We start from the raw sequence: 17,968 nt of genomic DNA, 5'->3' as shown, positions 1-17,968 counted from the left end.
CGATTTCCTCTCCTGTAAATGATCAGGAAACTCAACAGCTTTCTTGTCCAATGTTGTTGTCCTAGTAGTGGCTATTCTTCCACTTCTTCCTGGACGATTTCCATTTGAGATCCTATGCATAGTTTAAAGTCTTTATTTAACCCTTATCTAACCATAACACACTGCTCAACCATCTCCCAACATCAGCATTCCCCTCCACACATTCACATGCTGTCCATCTCCCTTCTGGATGTTATTGCATAACCTGTTGGATATCCAGAACGGAAAGCAAGACATTTCCTTTCATTCCCTCTACTGCCGTGTTCTTGCGTAGTGGAAGGTAAGCTGGGCGTTTTAATCAGCAGTCGTGCTTGTTAGCGGGAGATTTTGACTGGCGTCTCTGGGTTTCATAGCTGATTATGGTGTTGAAACCCTGGCTGAAGTAATCCCTGCGCAGGCCAATTACATATGGATTCCCGCGTTGCTGGAAGTCTGCTATAAACCAGGTCATGAGGATTTGGATTCTCTCTGCTTTTGTTTTCGTAGAGCTGATGAGATGTTTCTGTAGTGGTGGACCAGGGCGATTCTTTTTTGCTCATCAAAGTACTGCGCTCAGAGTACTGTTTTTCCAGCGGCATCACCCGTGTTTTCGCTACATTCGATTTTTACTGCTCCTCCTGTGGGATTTCACAATTTGACGAAGAGCCAATCACTCATCATATTGTTTTCATTTGTCACACTCACTACCCAGTAAGCATTACGAGACGTGACATGCAAGCGGTGGCTGAGATCAACATCAACCCAAACAAGCATCGCATGTTCACCATATGATACAATATGATACAATGTGATACAATATGATCTTCATATTCAAAGCGTTTTGGAAACTCTTTTGAACTGGTATCAGAAAGATATTTATGTATTATAGATGTATCAATCAACTCTATTCAATGTCAGAATGTCTACTGGGTATCAAAAGAACAGCCTTGATACAGGCTAGACCCGTTACAAGGAGTGATATTTGCATCCGTGATTGATGAAGTATTAGACTTTTCCTATTATACAGTATATAGGTGTGTTGTTTTTACCACTTGGTGTGCCTGAATTTACAACGAGTGCCAGGGATTTCTTTCCTCCATATTTGTGCGAAAGATAAAAGTGACTGTTTCATCTTCTGCGGCCTGTGTTCTTAAGACCTCCTCCATCCTCGCAGAATGTTGTGCTGAGCTGATCTTCCTGATTAGCTTTGTAATAGGAACTTCTAATATTTTGCTCAGAGACACCCGGGGAACTTTTCTATTTCTCTCATTACTGATCTGTCGGCGTGTGTGAAAAAGAATGAGAAAGACTTTGTTAGCTGTAGTTGTTTTTTGGCCAATAAAAAGGATGAATGCATATAAAATGTAAAGGGCTCCCAGGAATACTGGCTGGTAATAAAGAATGGAAGACCATAGTTGTAGAGTCTATAATATGGTCTATAATATAGACCATACAGAGGGAGGGGGGGGGGGCTGGCTCTGGCAGTGCACCCGTTAACAAGCCGAATTGATCGCCATAGCAACCTCAGCGCAGGCAGGCTCTGTAATCCCAGTGCCGCAGTGAAAACCCCGACACTTAAATTTGAAATTGTAGCCTTTGATTGAAAGCATAATTGACACTAGGAATTAACAGAGATGCAGATTACAGAGAAATTTGAATGACAGAAAATCTGTTCAGAATTCCTCACGGGATCCATGGTTAACCTAACCATCGATCCCATGAACAGCACGGTGCCAGGGTAGAGGAGGAGATATGAGAGAGAGAGAGAGAGAGAGAGAGAGAGAGAGAGAGAGAGAGAGAGAGAGAGAGAGTCCTAAAAGCCTAAAATGGTAATGGGCTTTTAATTGTGACCCTCCTTTAGATGTGTTTGTGAAAACGTGTAAGCGCCGGCCAGTAAAAGGGACTCTGCTCTTCTTAACCAAATTTGTCGGCAGGTTTATGTAAGCTTACGGCTTATAGGGAAGTCAAGTGCAATAAATCACAGCTGATCTGTCATCAGCACAGGTGAAGTCAACATGTCTATCTGGCTGACCTTTCATCACTCGCTCGCAGCACCTGTTTTCTCAACCCCCGCCGCCCGTGGGCTGGGAAAATGTGTGCACTGTCAAGGGGGACGGACTCAGCGCAGGTGAAGAGGGCCGGCCCCTTCAAACCACTTCGTTTCGCCCATTATTTACACATTTTTGGTGACTCATCCCCGGGAGACCCAACGCACTTGGTTTCTCTCACATCGTCAATTACCTCTCAGCACCCCATCCGTCGCCAAATTGCCTCACAGTCCCTCCTGCCGTTCGTCAACGAGGGACCGTCTTCTCCTAGACCCCCTCAAGTCCTCTTTTGGCTGGATTGTCTGTGTGCGCACGTACTGTATGTGTAGGTTTCTGCATTGAGTGCTGCTTGGCGGCTTCACTGCATTTACGGAGCTCAGGGTATCGCTACGAACGTCATCGCTGGGGCACCTGTCCACTGTGTGTTTTTGAATCAAACAGCAGCAGCAGAGGGGTTTTATGGGGATTCGCAACCCCCGGCTCCATCTGCCAGGGATTTAGGTGAAGCACCGCTTGAGTGACAGGCCGGGAGTTGGTGAGGAAAAAGACATGAGCCCACCTTTTCCATGTGACTGTACTGTAATTCTGGCCGGCGTGCAGACCTGCTCACTCACTTAGCCTCCCTATGAACCTATCTCTGCTGGACAGATGGCATCGGAGGCTTTTCAAGGGAGGCTGTGATGTTGAAAGAGCACGGCCCCTCAGACGCACCCCACACATTACCTTCAAAACGCCAAACGTCACGGCCCCTCAGACGCACCCCACACATTACCTTCACAACCCCAAACGTCTGGGGGGCTGCGAAGCTGCAACCAATGAATATAGATGTGGGCCTCTGAGGCTGAGAGAGGGTGCTACAGGTGCTATACGCCTATTTCACATCCCACCCAAATCAGCCATTTTGTGTTGAAAATGCGGGAAGTAACACGATCTAAAAATTAGACGGGGTGCACTGATGTAAATTGTATGTTTCCCTGCAGCAGAGGAACAGCAACCTGGATCTTCTTTGTTTCACTTCCTGCCTTTAGACACAAAACGGCTGATTTGGGTGGGATGTGAAATAGGCTAATTGCCAGTAGCAGGGGCGTAGGAGTACACAAGCACTGTAGGACACTGTGCCTCTTGGCTGTAGCTTTTGAATACTTAATCGAACCAAATATGGATGTTTACGGTACCTATCCAACTCACAACACACCACCTCACATTCATTTACAGATACATTATTGGACATATCCCTAATTTAAATGATTGATTTTGGCCACAATCTTGATGGTGCAAATCAGCTGTCATAACCATAACCAGTGGTCTCCACTTCAACATTTCTCTAGGGAGGACAAGATCATGGATAACAGTTGCTGTGTCATATTTTTGAGAGTCTTATTTGTTTGCAGATTGCTGATAAACAAAAGGTATGTACAGTATACACAGATAGTAGCCTTGATGACACAAAGTTTTAGAAGACATTGATCTAGCTAGCCTTGCCTCAACTGTCCACATTACAATATTTATGGGATAATGCCTCTCCACGAATTGATTCAGTCTTCTTCAGCCATTCAACCCTCCTCAAACCTCCACACACACACACACACACACACACACACACACACACACACACACACACACACACACACACACACACACACACACACACACACACACACCTAGGTAAGCAGTTTATTTTATGATAAAGAGTGTCTCTCAGTGCGGTGAGAGAGCGCCAGGCCTCCAGACGAGGCACGCTGCCACAAAGAGAGAGAGAGGGGAGAAAAGGGGACAGAGCCTCTTCAGGGCTAATCAAATCCAGTGCTGCCTGCCTGCCTGCCTGCCTGCCTGCCTGCCTGCTATTTTTAGCTCCCCAGCCCTGCCGACGGCAGCTCAGCTCTGCTCACACATACAGAACTTCTTGATAGAGATATTTATAACTGCCACTGCTGTCTGCCCAAGTGTGAAACTCCGGCTGAACAACCAAATGATTTTCTGTTTCTTGGCTGGCGAGGGAAAAAAAAAGCTTCTCCTCTTCATTCCTTCTGCCCCCCCCCCCCCCCTCCTCTTCTGGCTTGTTCGCCATTAACTTTTTATGTGAAACAAGCTTAAGTCTGCAAAAAAGGTCTGCATTGTAGTCTACACTAAATCTAGGGTTCGGACGATATGGGTTTTTTGAAGGCTCATAAGGTACAATCTGCGATTGATGGAATTGCTGGAAATTCAGTTAATGACCGATTCATGTTCTTTCACTCTTTAATAAGAGACTGTTTATTTGGGAGAAGGGAAGGAGAGACTTTTCCTACTACTACTCCTACTCCTATTTCCTACTACCCACAGTCTGACAGGTCTATTCCCTTGAGCCTGTTGACAGGTGAATAGTTTCAGCACTTCCCCATCTGGGACAAAACCAGAGATGGACACCCGGTGACGTGCGATCTCACCAATTTATCCTGATGGTTGTGCGGGCGAATGTTTCTCCGCGTGATGACTCCATGGATACAAGCCAAAACTGTGACCGTACCATTTGTTTGCGGCATAGCCTCGCTCTCCATGGATCATCACCACTTACTGTACTGTTAGCCCGAGCCTCTCCACCCCCCTCCATCCTATCCCAGGGCCCTTTCCCCCAGGGGGAGCTGCTTGACTCGTGGTGGCAGCTCATTCTTGCCTCCTCAGCCAGATCTCCTCTGCAGGGTATCAACCACTGTTCAGACAAGAATAGCTGGAGTGTGGGCTCCAACAAAATGTCCTCTTGTTACATCTTTGGCAGTGACGTTCCTCTCTTAGGCCAGACATGTAGTCACCTCAAATTTGTAGAGTTGGTCTGTCCAATTGTTCACCTATGGAACTACACTTAGCTGGAGGTCAGTGAGCTAATCCCATACGGTAGTTGGTAAGGCACACGTTCATTCTCTCATTGTGCTTTGCTGCTTTATCGGTGCTGGTCTTCTAAAATCTGCTACTCTAGACCCATGAGCCCACTTTAAAAGATCTGTCAGTCTGCGGCACAAACTCAAGAGGCAATGTCTCTTATGTGTCACACAGGGAGATTCGTTTTTACAATTGATTATCCTGTGTCCAAACCTCACCGTTTCAAATGATGGAGTTTCTAGAGCTGTTTTGATGTTGCTGACAACTACAGTAGGTAAAGGCCAGGTTTATTTTACATTTCAAGCAGCCATTTCAGCAGGATTTTGCTGACATTGATGATGCTGTATTAGCAGAGGAGGACACCAACCGCCCTGTTTGAGCTCATAATTACTCACTGACTAATGCAGGCAAGTCTTTGCTCTCCACCGTGAAGCGGATACTGTATCATTGGATGAAAATACAGATCAAAACCAACTCTTGTTAGACCCTTGCTGCATTGTGGACATAGCTTTACTGCCTGATGATGAACAAATCTCATTTCTAGATGTAAACAAGTAAACAGTCTTTTTTTGGTGTTTATTCAGCTTACGAAGGCATGAGGAGAACATACCCCCAGTGCCGCAGTCTCAGAGTGTACCCCCAAAAAAATCTCACTCTTGAGTCTTGACCAATTGGGAACTATACTGCAGTTTCCGCTGCCCCAGAGACATTTAGAAAATCAGGTATGGAGCAGAAAACTCTCCTCATACCTTTCTCTGGGTTTGATTTTTGTGAGTGTGTGACAGAAACTCTTGGTGTTATTTCCAGTTCTCGCAGAGGAACAAGACTTCTGCACACTTGGCATATTATTTCCCAGTTCGCCCCACCATTCCCCTTTAATGAGAATGCCCTATTGAGACTTTCTGCAGTAGCCTGACTTTCTACCACCTACTGATCATGTCCCTGCACCATTGTTAAAGGAGAGAGGAGGGGGGGGGGGGGACTTTACAAAAGTTGCAAAATCTGGTCAGGGTCAGCTCAGTGCGGGTTGGATTTCTTTTCTCTGGTGTTTTGAACCTCCTCCGCGGGGAGATTTTGACAAGCAGCTCCCAGTGCTCTTGGCACGACTGTCTCCACTGACTCATCACGGGGACAAATGGACTAAAAATCCCATCACTTTAAACCCCATCCTTTTGGGTTGGTGTTGCTTCGTGTATACTGTATAACTATCCCTCAGTCTGTGTGTGTGTGTGTGTGTGTGTGTGTGTGTGTGTGTGTGTGTGTGTGTGTGTGTATGTGTGTGTGCGTGTGTATGTGTGTAACTTTTGCCACCGGCTCTTGGAGGTGGATGCAAAGAGAAAATGGGGGAATCTGAGATAATTAGGACTAGGTGTAATCCTGAACCAGCCCTCACTGATTGTGGGCTGCGGCTGCACCCTGTAGACTAGAGACGACTTAAGCTGATTGACTGTGTCCCGCTCAGTTATATGGAGAAGTCTCAGTCAAAGCCCGGAGCATCCCTCGTGGCACATCCCTCACGTCTCATTGAGAGGTGAAGGGAGGGAAGACGAGTGCAGAGAAACAGGAAGGCGGATGGGCTGTGCGGTGGCGGTTGTGCCATTGAGAAGCAGCACTGTTTGTGGCATGGAAGCCCCGCAGGGATTTGTCGGATGGCTACGGCCCGATGAGACAGAGCGCGTTTTAGCAGCCCGGGGGGGGGGGCTTTTTGTAGTTTTCAATGAGCGTGAAGCGTTTAGCTCGCCTTGTGTTTTTATGCATTATGCGCCTCACATTTTTTTGCAGGAGCGCCCCGAAATGCCTCCAATTGAAAAAGCTTCAACTCAGTAGCAGAAAAGCGCCTGTCGTCATTGGGTTGGCGTTTCTCTGTGTATTTGGGAACAGCCTCTCACCCGCACTCAGAGCCAGAGCAAGTGCCCTGCACCTGTCCCATGTTTTAGGCAGATGTTTAGATAGATGTTCAAATAGATGTTTAGGTTTCGCAGTGTTTAGCGCTTAAGGCTAAAGGACAGTGATTCTGTGGTTGCCTAGTAACAATAAAAACAGGACGCCAACTGTTAGGCTTCAACAAAAAAGACAGTGTGCCTCGGCGCTTTGCAATCTGTAAAGCACCGTGTGATCAGGGCCTGTCTGCTCGCCTGGTGTGTGTGTGTGTGTGTGAATCACATCATCAGAACTCAGGAGAGGCTCCCTCACTCCGCTGTCTGTCTCCGTGGACGCTTGCGTGTTCTTGCATTCCGCCGCCCTATCACTCTGCTACAGAGGTGCAGCAGGGCCCGCAGGCTCTCCCACGCCCCGGGTTCCACTTTGATAAGCTCCAGTGTCATTACGTGCCCTATTCTTTTCCAAGCAGGGCTGTCATTACAATCATCATAATAGAGTGCACAATTCACAGCGTTTACATCCGCTTTCAGCAAACGGCCCCAAAACTGCTCAGAAATGATACGACTTTGTGTGTTGATTATTTGCATTGTGATTAATATTTCTTGTAGGAGCTGCCTGCTGGGCATACATAACTCCTGAAATAAAAGATCTTATTGTATGAGGCTTGTAAATATTAGAGCAAATTGTGAATGGGAGCACTTGATTTCCTTTGAGAGCCAGCAAGCCCGCCAGGCAGCAACACAGCAGGGAGCGAGTGCGTTCTGTGCACACACGGCACATGAAAACAAGTACATGTCGCAGTTTCCCCCAAACGCCCGTGGCGAAGGACTTGAAAGTAGTCTGGACTCCCATGAAGCCTGTAGTGGAGGCGTGGAGGGGGGGGCCCGCCTCACCCTGGCTGGCAGCGACCCCGCGATTCCATCCCAGAGCACCGAGCCAACCCCCCACCCCCCCCGGATCTGCTTATACAAGAGACAGAGAAGGAGAGCAAGCGGCGTACATCACGTCCCTGATGGCCTGTCGCTGCTCCGTCAGTGCCCGCTCTCTGGCGCGCCTCTGATCTGTTACTGCTGGCCAGAAATGATCTGGAACATTAAGAACCTGAACCCGGGGCCTAACTCCGCCTTGTATTCCTCTTTCTAATCACCGTTCATGTAAAATGCAGACTCTCTCTGGGCTCCCGGGCAGCTTTTTATGAGCTCTGGCGAGACGGGCAGATTGGGAGAGTGAGAGTCGTCGGTAGTCTTGTTTGCCTCGCAGCACTTTATAATACAGTGCCATTTTTTCAGAGGGCTGTACATGCTCAGATGAGTGCTAAAATATAAACTGCGTCACTTGAGTGTATGTGTTGCCTCTCGTATTTTGAACATGTTGAAATGTGGAAAAAGGTGGAAAAAATATAGCCAGTGCACCTGCAGGCTTTGTATCTGTGCAGCCATCAAAGGCCATCAGATGATGCTCTATGACATGTCAGGAACTTGTTTGAGGCTACTACCTGGCCCAGAATAGTCTTCAATGCTTTAGTGTCTTGATTTAGCCTTATAGGAAAATAGTTCAGTGGTTGACAACATATACAAAAAAACAACAACAACATTAATTTAAATTGTTCACACAATATATTCATAATTTTGACGGTATGCTATTCATTTGAGAGTTCTTGTTGATTAGCTCTGAGATTATTCTAGCAAGTGGTGAATTTGAAGTGGTAAAAGGTAGTATTCTATGTTCCATCTACAGGTAATATACAGTAAATTGAGATAGGCCTGCAAGGCGTAAGAAACAGACAAAAGTGGGATAAATATTGTCTTGAACAACAGCGCTCATGACTGCCACCCTGTGCACTGTAAAGCATCCAAAAATAGAATATTGGAAAGCGGTTCTGAATCATGTTTTCGCAGCACCAAATTATCATTTTGTTTTTCATTCTGACGGCTTTTTCGCTTGCCAAGTTCACTGTGGCTGCTGCCAAAACACCAAAGAGTTTGTGGTGCGGCTGAGCTTTTCCAGGAAACAAGATGCTCTTGTATGCGGAGGATGTAAAACGTCAATGTCTTATGTCAAAGGTAAGTCAGTGCAAGTGTGGAAGTCAAAGTAGACATTGAGACATTTTTAACTACAAGGTCTCCATCACGACGTGTCAACCTAAACACTTCCACTTCGTGTGTGTGAATTTGTTGTTTGTACTTGATGGACAGGCCTAAGAAGCTTACTCAACAGTTCATGTAATTACAAGTCCTTGTACCGGTGTTAGATAAGCCTGGGTGTTATCATTTATTGGAAAGCCAAAGAAAACTAGATTTCTGTATCACGGAAACAATCTGACTCATGTTCCCCCGTAGATACTGTAGATTCAGGACACACGTGCTGCTGTGGCTGCCTTGTTCTTCAAGAGGCTGTGCTCCACTATCAGTGGACTTTCCTTTGCCAAATGAATTCAGGACTTTATGAGATATCTATCTATCCATCCATCCATCTTCAGCCGCTTATCCGGGATCGGGTCGTGGAGGTAGCCGTTCCAGCATGCGACCCCAAGCTGTCCTTTCCCTGGCCACATTAGCCAGCTCTGACTGGGGGATATAATCTCTCCACCAGCTCCTAGCCCTCGGTCTGCTCCGTGGTCTCCTCCCAGCTGGACGTGCCTGGAACCACCTCAACTGGCTCCTTTCTACGCAAAGGAGCAGCGGCTCTACTCCGAGTCCTTCACGGATGACTGAGCTTCTCACCTTCTCCCTAAGGGAGATGCCAGCCACCCTCCTGAGAAAACCCATTTCAGCCGCTTGTATCTGCTATCTTATTCTTTCAGTCATGACCCATCCTTCATGACCATAGGTGAGGGTAGAAACGAAGATCGGCCGGCAGATCGAGAGATTTGCCTTCTGGCTCAGCTCTCTCTTCGTCACAACGGTAAAGCGAATACAATAGTGCCCCTCACTCGAGAACAAGACCCCAAGATACTTGAACTCCTTCACTTGGGGTAAGGACTCATTTCATACTTGCAGTAGACAATCCAACGGATTATGAGATTATGCATTATGGATTTATGAGATATCCATCGCCATTGGTGTGGGCGTGAGGTGGTTTCCAGGACTTTCTAGGTGCTTCCAGGACTTTCCAGGTGGTTCCCGGACTTTACAACCGGCCCATGACCTTCCCTGGATCATAACACACCACCATGCAAGGTTTCAGCCCAATCCGACCTGGGGTGTGTGGGCGTGCATTAAAGACATGCACACACACGTCAACTTTATTATATAGATTAATAATCATAATAATAGTCTCTCGAGAGGGCCATGACAAAGGTGTGTATGTTGGCTTCTGTGTGTGTGTGTGTGTGTGTGTGTGTGTGTGTGTGTGTGTGTGTGTGTGTGTGCGTTAGAGCAGGGCTACCCGGCCCGTCGGACTCGGAACCCGAACCCGGCCCGACTTACGGGCCGGGTTCGGACAGAAACATTGAAGTCGCGTTCGGGCTTGGGCCGGGCTCGGTCACGTAATCAGTCACTTGTTTTTGCCTTCAAATATATCTATCATCAGCTCCTGAGCTAATTTACTACGTTAATGAAAGCACCTGAAGGCATCGAATGAAACACGCCCAGCCATGCACTCTGCTGCTCTGCCCGGAGTCAGCTGCATGTAGGCTGGTGTCGCCGACACCGTGCAGTACTTCTTTCAGCGATGTGGGACTGTGTGGGCAGTGCACGGCACACACGAATTAGGCTGTTTGGTGCTTTGCTTTGTACATTACGTATTAATCATTGACTGCTTTGAATTACGAGGACTGATTTTGGTTTGGGATTATATAGGGCTGTTTATAGGCTGGACAGACTCATTGAATTATGCGCTCGCTGCGCTCCGAGGGGAAAAAAATAATCACGGAGGGGGTTCGGGCCGGGCTCGGACAGATTATCAATTGACACCTGTCGGGCCGGGCCGGGCTCGGCTAATAATGTGACGGGCTCGGTCGGGTTCGGATAGGAAAATTCAGCCCGAGCCTAGCTCTAGTGTGCGTGCGTGCGTGCGTGTGTGATTGCTGGTGTCTTCATGTGTGTGTGAGCCCTGCCTTCGAAATTGGTAGAGAATGGAGCATTTCATCATGCTTACTGGACTTCAATCCATGTGTGTAATCCAGTGAGGCAGGCCAAGCGTGGCTCCATAAGCCTCCACGCTAAGAGAGTGAACCAGGCGTCAGTACATCCTCTTCAGCCAGGCTCAGATATAGCTGCCCCGGAACATGAATGTTTACTCACTGTCCCGTACACCTGCCCTTTCGTTCGGTAGGTAATATTTGAGCGTATATTTCAGCGTCAGCGAACAGCTACAAATGTGTGTGTGTGTGTGTGTGTGTGTGTCTGTGTGTGTGTGTTTTAGTGCATGTCCGCTCATGCGTCGCCATACAATTTATCATGTCGCAGCCTTGGGAGCCTCTGGCTTTCAGCTCTGCTCACCCCGTCTTGGAAGTTGACTCCACATCTCCGCGGTTGACTGGCTGTTTTTATAGGAACAGGAGTAGAGGCCAGGGGTGCCGCGGCGCTCCTGCAGTCGCCCCAGGTGGTAAACGGCGCCCCGGGACCGCAGGGTTACGCACTGTAAATAAAAGAGCGGCCATCTCGTGGCTGAGTCACCCATGGGCCTTGGGCCCCCCTGTTTAGATGTGGATGGGTGGGTGAGGGGCAGGCAGTCCACATCAAGAAGGGCAGATGCCACTCTAGCCTGACAAGATCTAGTGATGTAGTCTACTCTCCCCCTGGCCCCCCACTCCCCTCTCTCCTCGCCGACCCGCATCGTGTAATCAGATTACACCCTACCTAAGTGAATTAGTCAACACTCACAAAAGAAATCAAATTACTTTTGATCAAAAGGTTCTTCTATTGTGAGAATTCAGAGGAAGTATTTATATCCGCCTCACACACCTGGGTTTCTGCTATATATATCCAGCAGCAAGGCCGTCAACCACAGACTGAAATAACTGAAATATACCTTTATGTTTAGAAATTACTTAGTGCAGTTTCATTCAGTTGACAAAATCAAGTAAAACAGAAGAAATGACTTTGCTTTGTGATGCTGTATTTTCAGAGCCAAGTTGTCCAAGTTAGATTTTGCTCATATTGTGTGCCATTTTTCCATACCTGCTTATTCCTATTCAGGGTCCTGGGGGGCCTGAAGATTATCCCAGCATGCATTTGATGGAAGGCAGGGAAACAGTGAGGACAGGTCACCAGTTGGACAGGTCAAACAAATGGGCAATTTAAAAAAGTCTCCAATTCACCTTGCCCGCATATCCTTGGACTGTGGGAGGAAAACCCAGGTGAACACGGAGAGAACAAACTCGACACAGACGAGACCAAGGTCAGATATACTGCAGTATTATCGTCATTTTAGGTTATAGGGCAGGAAAAGACACAATTGGGATTCAAACAAGGATCACAACGCATTCTCTGCTGTTTAGAATTCAGGACCCAGGTGTTGGAATGGAGGGTAAGGAGATGCGATCCGGCGTGGGCGTGACGCGTACACAGAGGTTGCATATCAGCATCTATATGAGATTGTAGTACAGGGTGAGGTTGTGCCAAGAGCATGTTTTGGGAGGGCTTCAGTTTATCGATGACAACAGGTGACCAACTTCTTTTAGTGTCCATCGCTGTCAGCGATTCGCTGGTCAGGCGACGATCTACTGCATGGGGGGGGTTCTTATGGATGGAGGAAACACCAAGTGAACAGGGGGAGAACATGTCAACTCCAGACAGAAAGGCCCTTTTGACAAGATAGCCCACCTGGGACATGATGCCTTCTATTCAAGTGCTATTCATGGCTATTATGACCCATGCATTAGTCCCTCCCACAGAAGCCTCTGTCAGACTAGTGGGCTTCCATTAACCGTGTGACAGATCTCCACCTTGATCCAGCCATAGTGACTTCCTCCTACTTCCCCCCAGCGACCCAGGCACTAAAGTGTAATTGCCTGCTTGGGGGTGTGTGTGTGTGTGTGTGTGTGTGGGGGGGGGGGGGGGGGGGGTTCTATGTTTTAAAGCATTCTGTCTCGCTTTAATTGAAAGTGTCAGTTTTTCTTCAGGAAGTGTTTGAACGCTGTGAAAGTTTTCGATGTTTATCATTGTTGTCAGGATATGTTTGTTTACACAGCTATCCAGTCTTTTTATTATTTTTATTCAGAAGCAGTAAAGATTGTCCTGCCCTGGCCCTGATTTCGCGAGGATTTGTTATAACGACCAATTTGGATTTGGATTGAACCTGCCAATTACCAATATTTTGTGCCAATACCTGTTATTTTTTAAATGTGATCATTCTCATGCCAAAAATGCTCAATCTGAATTACTGTTGAAGTATATGTTGATTCCCTGGTCATTTTATTCTTGGCAGGGTGGAAAAGCCCCTGGAACAACATTCAGACCACAAGGCCACTACAGTAAAACTGCTCTCAAACCCAGGATAACAATAATGTTAATAATGATAATAAAACGTGCTCTTGCTTACTTGTGTGAAATCTAATCAGTAGTAGTGACAGACCAGTAGTGGCAGTATGGGGGACTGAGCGCCACTCAGACGCTGCTGTGGACTAGATATGGGCACTGTGCAATTTGAATAGATATGGGCACTAGATATGGGCACTGTGCAATTTTGACAACTAGTATTTTAGTATTTTAGTAACCGTGCAATTGTATCTTAGTATTTTGGTAACTTTTTATCTACCTTTTAATCTTTTAATTAGCTCTTCTTAATCATTTAACCAGAAACCTGCCTGTCATGTCTTGTACTATCTGCATTGTCGTGTATTGTCATGTTTGTTGGTTTGTGCTATCTCCTGTCTCATTTTGTCTTTGGCCTGCGAGCTGCTACACTGGATACCTGAATTTCCTCACGTATTAATAAAGTACTTACCTACCTACCTACCTACCTAATCAAAATGCAGCATTCAACCCAGTTCATTTCAATGCTTCCCATACACAACCAGCCTAGTATTGCTCACTTATACAAGTAATCAAACAACCTGTATCATATCCATCATATAAAATGAGATACTGACACTGACAGATATGGTTAAGAAAACGTCTATAATGGCCCAATATAGCCTATCGATCTGAACCCAGACTGCACTGTGTATTTGTTACCAAAAGAACATATTAACATTTGAGTCCTACTGTATTATGCTGTGCTCCACCAGCACCAGCATGTACAGTACTGTATGCCAAAGTTATGTAACAGTTAGACTGAACTAGTTACTGTATAGTAGAGTTTGGGGTTTAGAAAGAGGTGACATAGCATCACACTGCCTCAAACAGCCAGGCAGACTGCTCTCCACCTCCCAGTGCATTTCATTTACAGTCACATTACCTGACTGATGCTTGCTACCTACAGCTGCCTGCTGGGAATTTGGCAATAAGGCGCTTCACATTTTTGACGTCAATATTCGTATAGCCCTCCAGCTGCTATTATAACCTGTGCATGACACCCCATAACCCCCTTCGGCACAGATCCCTCATACTGTAGTTGGGCAGGTTGTTCGCCTAGTCCTTAAAAGGTCTCCTATTCTAACAATACTCTAACAATAGCAGGAATAATACAGAAGCAAGAAGTAGCCTGTCATCAGTAGAGAACAATTTATTTTTGTCTAATCAATTCAAATTCATCCAAGTCCGTAATTAGTAGTTGTCCATTTGTAGATGTTTTAATAAAATTGCATTGTTGCATGCGCGCGTGCGCACACGCACGCAGGCAGGCAGGCAGGCAGGCAGGCAGGCAGGCACGCACGCACGCACACACACACACACACAGAATAAGAAAGGCCTCTCGTAACACTGTCAGAATGATAATGGCCAATGATAATCTCTACCTTTTACCTCAAATGTCCCTTGGCAGCGAGGTTGCACCTCTCTTTTTATTTCTATCGCTCTCTATATATATATATATATTTAACCTCTCTAACTTGTTGAAGCGGGCCGAAGGGACAGGTGGAGAGATGGTGAGTGGACTGGCACTGTGGACTGCACTCTCCCTGGCTTGGCGTGCCCCCACTTGGGTCACTGCGCTGCCCCTGCCACTGCTGGCCAACAGGGTGAACCCACCCTACTTCAACCAGCCCTCAAAACAAAACAAAAAACAGCCAGGCCCGGCCCTAGCTAGTGATGTGAAAATCGGCCCTAGGGTGGGGCGAGGCTAGGGCCACTGGATTAGATTCAAGCGGTTATGTTGTTGGTCTCTAGTGATTGGTGATGGGTTAGGGAAAATGTAATCCTCCTCCCCCACGGAAATCGGTTAGAGTGGAGGCGATGTCAGACTGAAGTGTGATGAGTTGACAATTCAGTCTGAAATCAGGCTATTAAGAACTACCATAGAGAATGAATTGGAAAGGTTAAGAAAGTTCAGCTTATTAACTATACTCGGCTCCCGGCTTTGAAGAGCCAGAGAGAAACTTGTGTGAAGCCCCTCTCTGTTGTTTTCTTTCTTCTTCTTCATTTGCATTTCTCTTCTTCTTCACTTGTGCCCTGCTGTTTCGGCCCCCTAGTGGCCAGGATACCCTGCCTAGGCAGTGGCTGTGTGTAGATCCGGCTCTGGCTGTAACCCTCATCAGCTGTCAAATCAACAGGGACTTGTTGAAGACACCCTCACTCCTCATCATTGGAGGATTATTGCTGAATGATTACACTGCCAAACAGTTTAATGGAGAAACGTTTCGCTCTTGTCAGCCATCTCATCCTCCCATGAATCATATCAATTGCTAACAAGCACAGCAGAAATGTGATAATGTCAAGCTGTCACACACATATCCACACATATTGCAGGAAAGTGCCTCTCAGAGGCAAAAATGCAGATGGACACAGAATCAATCAGAGAAGTTTGAACTCACCGATTGGTGGGCTACGTACAGTATGAGGGACCTGCAGTGACCTTATTTGCTCATATTCTTGGTAGCATACTGTCACTCCCTTTCATAGGCTGACGCAATGCAAGGACTCCAGTAACGAGCAGAAACACCAAAATAAATTCTACTCTACTGCTATTTCCCCCCAATTATGTGAGGAGACAGCAGACAACTTATTCCTGCTCAAAACTTGATTTGTATTCCACTTCCTAGCCGTGGCCCGGCCATCACCGCCATCCTGAAAGCTATCTCCAGGATTATGTCTGTTGGACTCCTCGGCGTCTCTCCTTCTAGTTGGCCGTACAGGCAAGTTGGAGCCCCGGCGTGCTTCATTGATTGGCTGAGTGACTGACAGGCAGCCATACGTACTGTAGGAGAGGTACTCCCAGCACCACTCCAAATGGACATGCTGCATCTGAATGCTCCCCGGACTCATCTCTCTCTGTTTCGTCTGGCTCAGGAGATGCCGTGTTTTACTTCGCTGGCAGTAGGCAGATGTAACACAAGCAGTGGTCAAGGCTCATTTTAAGGACAATGAGGCACATCACAGACTTCTATTTCTGCACCATCAAAGTACAGTGTGAACCCCCCTTCTCCACTTTCCACCATAGATAGTGTAGAAACGGTCCATAATGGCCCACCGTCAGGCCTGTTCTTGGGGCAGTCGATGCCCATGGATCGACGCGCTAACGACGTAATGTTGATGACATCATCAACGATGACAATGATGTCATAGCATAGAGTTCACCTGTGAGGTCATCGGCGATGTCAGACATAACACCGATGATGTCATAGTTCCCTCGAACGTTGTGACATCACCAATGACGTGATGTCATACACCGGAACGCGACCATATAAACAAAGTGTTCCGTGACGCTACACGACATCCGAGAGATTCCTGCTTGATTCAGGTATTCTTACTCCCTTTTCATAATGTCAACCATTAGCACAACTAAATCCGGACCCGAACTGAATCCTGGCCATCTTCCAACCGGCCAGGCCCTGGTGACCGATTGCCTTACACCCAGTCATACCAGTGGTATTTCAACCGCGTCCCAGGACCGACCAGTCGGTCCCTATCTCCATCTCCGTGATTCTGATCGATCACAGCCCGTGAGCCTTCATACACGATCCAGCACACTTCACGAGGCAAGCCCAGAAGCTTTGCCCCCAGCGAGCCAACAAGCTTCGCTACAATTTGGTCCTTTGAGCCGGATCCACAAGTCCTCTGACCCACAAGCTTCGATACAATTTGGTCCTCAGAGCCGGATCCACAAGTCCTCTGACCCACAAGCTTCGATACAATTTGGTCCTTCGAGCGGATCAGAGGACTTGCGACGCTCAGAGATGGAGCAGGAGTCAGGTGAGCTCGCTCTGGTCACGGCACCTCACCGACCAGAGGAGCAACCCTTCCCCCACCAGATCGAATCTGGATACCGCAGAGTATCCAGGGTTCGGAGTAGTACTAAAGGGCCAGACCCCCTACACTCCCACCAGAAGATCCACCAGGGGCAGGAACTCATCCGCAGCCACCAGGAAAACTGATTCCTATTCCTTGCTCAGGTAGCACAACATGAGGCAGATCTAGCCCAGGCAGATCTAGCTCAGATAAGGGTTGAGTTTAAGGCAGATGAAGCTGCAGAGAACCTTATGGAGCTCCTATTGATCAAGTTCAGAGCCCTACCGGCCTCTGGCCACGCTATCGCTAGGAGGAAGGCACAGCAAGCAACATTGAATGAATGAATGAATGAATGAATGAATGAATGAATGAATATTTTATTTTCGTGTCAGGACAATTACATGACCCATCCCACATGGGATTATCAGACACATCAACATTCAATATTTAACAAAACATAACATTCTGGTATGTTACCCAACCAGAAGCTTTCAGTGCAGCCCAAATTAGAGAATATATATACATGCAGACATAATATGCCTATACATATACATACATATACATTCATACATACCTGCACTGAATACGAAAATAAAACGAAAATAAATAAATACATAGAAAATAAACTCTACTTTATCAGTTGTACGTCAACCTTCTCCTCCTGTCCCATGCTTTAGAGAGAAATTCAGAGAATGCAAAAATATTATCAAAAAGAAATTCGAGTATTACTCCGTTCTCACTATCTATCATATTTAGCTCAGGAGTATGGACTCTTTTAAACATTGTTTCTCTCAAGTCGTGATACAAAGGACAATATAAAATGAAATGAATTTCATTTTCCACCTCATTCAACTCACAATATTCACATATTCTATCCTCCTCAGCTACCCCTCT

The 17,968-nt window shown here is 46.8% G+C and overlaps 1 protein-coding gene across 2 annotated transcripts in view; it reads left to right on the top strand.

The window, feature by feature from the left end:
- trappc9 (trafficking protein particle complex subunit 9) overlaps positions 1-17,968 on the top strand; it is a 225,960-nt gene that overhangs the window by 88,725 nt on the left and 119,267 nt on the right. The gene's annotated exons all lie outside the window — the stretch shown is intronic.

Source organism: Poromitra crassiceps (assembly GCF_964638095.1).
Source record: "Poromitra crassiceps genome assembly, chromosome: 11".
Classification (NCBI taxonomy): domain Eukaryota; kingdom Metazoa; phylum Chordata; class Actinopteri; order Beryciformes; family Melamphaidae; genus Poromitra; species Poromitra crassiceps.
Note: the sequence above shows the minus strand (reverse complement) of the source record. Positions and strands in the feature narration are given on the sequence as shown.